The sequence below is a fragment of the Macrotis lagotis genome, unplaced genomic scaffold (genome assembly GCF_037893015.1).
Source record: "Macrotis lagotis isolate mMagLag1 unplaced genomic scaffold, bilby.v1.9.chrom.fasta BILBYCTG552, whole genome shotgun sequence".
Lineage (NCBI taxonomy): Eukaryota > Metazoa > Chordata > Mammalia > Peramelemorphia > Peramelidae > Macrotis > Macrotis lagotis.
This window is the reverse complement of record NW_027422459.1, coordinates 38846-41130: the sequence shown is the minus strand read 5'-3', so window position 1 is coordinate 41130 and position 2285 is coordinate 38846.

Below are 2285 nucleotides of genomic sequence, written 5' to 3'. Positions count from 1 at the left end.
GCAGAAAAACAGAAATATTACAAGTATCTTTGTCATACAACAATGCAATTAAAATATAATTAATGAGACCATAGAAACATAGATTAAAACCAAGAGTAAACTACCTAATCTCAAAGAATGAATATGTTAAAGAACAAATCATAAAAATAATAATTTCATCAAAGAGAATGACAATAAAAAGTCAACATATCAAAACCTATGGGATTTAGCTAAAAACCGTAATTAGCATAAAATTCATATCTCTAAATTCTTATGAAAATGAAATGGGTAGCTAGATGGCACAATGAGTAGAGCTCTGGAATTGGACATGTGTTCAAATGTGGCTTCAGACACTAACTGTGTCACCTTGGGCAGATCACTTAACCCTGGTTGCCTTGCATCTAGAGCTATCTCTGGTCATCTTGGTTCATATCTGACCACTGGACTAGATTTTTCTGGAGGAAAAAGTAAAACTGGTGACTTAGCATAATAATTCACATACTTGTCAAGACATCATCTCTCTCTGATGTCATGGTCTTCTTCAGAAATGAAGGACAAACATTATTATCAATATAATAATGAGAACAATACATTGGATATTCAATTTTTAAGAAGTACCTTAAAATATACTAAAAATCTCAAATTAAAAACTAATTTGGAAATAAAAGAATTAAAGATGAGATTAATAAAACTGAGTGGAAAAAAACTTTTCAATTAATAAAAGCAGGAGTTGGTTTTTTGAAGAACAAGCCAAATTGATAAATCATTGTTTAATCAGACCTAAAAAGAAAGTAAAGAAAATCACTAGTATTAAAAATGATAAAGATGACTATACCACTAACAAAGATGAAATTAATTTTAAGCAGTTATTTTGTCTAATTATATGTCCCAAAATTTAACAAATTAAGTGAAATGGAGAAACATTTGCAAAAATATAAATTGTCTAATTTTGCAGAAGAAATATATTATCTAAATAGACTTATTTATAAAAAGAAATTGAGCAGACCAGATGTATTTGCAAGTGCTTCTATCAAATATTTAAAGATCAACTAATTCCAATATTAAATTAATTATTTGGAATAATAGGTAAAGAAGGGATCCTACCAAACTTATTTTATGAATTAAATATGATGCTGATACCTAAATCAGGAAGAGCAAAAAAAGAGAGAAAGAAGATTATTGAGCATTTTCATCAATGAGTATGTATGCAAAATTTCTAAATAAAACAATAGGAAAAGATTATAATAGTGTATTTTATGTTTTTAATGCAGAGATGGTTTAACATATTGAAACATATTAACATAGTTGACTATGCAATAATAAAAGTAAAAAGAATCATATGATTATATCAATAAATGCAGAAAAAGCTTTTTGAAAAAAGAACAAACTCATCTCTGTTAAAAACATTCTGGAATATGTAGTAGAAATTCCCCTAAATTGATTAAAAAATATCATTTATAAAAAACCATTAGTGAGTATTCATTGTAATAGGAGATAAATAGCCTTCCCATTAAGATCAGTTATGAAATAAACATGCTCACTGTCATCAATTTTATTCAATATTGTATTGAATATCCTAGCAATAGCAATAAGAGAAGAAAAGTAAATGACAAAATTATAATAGGGAATGAGGTAATAAAGCTGCATCTTTTTGCAAATGATATTATAATAAACTTGGAAAATCACAAAGTCTCAACTAAAAAACTAGCTGAAGCAATTTATAATTTTAGCAAAGCATCAGGATATAAAATAAAATCCTATAAATCATCAGCCTTCCTATTTATCAGAAACAAAATGCTGAAAGGAGAGAGAGTAAAAGATGTCCCATTTAGAATAACTCTAGATTGTATGAATTACCTGAGAATAAATCAAGAAAATAAACCCAGGAATTATATGAACAATAACAATAGCAAACTTTTTACGCAAATAAAATCAGATTTATGTAACTGGAGAAATTGTAATTGTTCATGGATAGGCAGGGTTAATATAATATAAATGATAATTTTACTTAAGCATATTTGTATATTGATTACCATTCAAATTAAATTACTAAAAAATTAGTTTATTAAATTGGAAATTCATTTGGAGGAACATAGTCAAGAATATCAAAAGAACTAATAAAAATGCAAAGATGGGAGGTTTATTAGTAAGTAATTATCAAAACTATCCAGAACTATCTAAGAAATAGAAAAGTAGATCAATTAACAACTGCATCTCACATAAATTCAATTCACTTGTAAATCATGATGTAATCACCCTGGTGTCTTTGGTCCTTTTTGAGACCAACAAGATCAGTGGAATAGAGC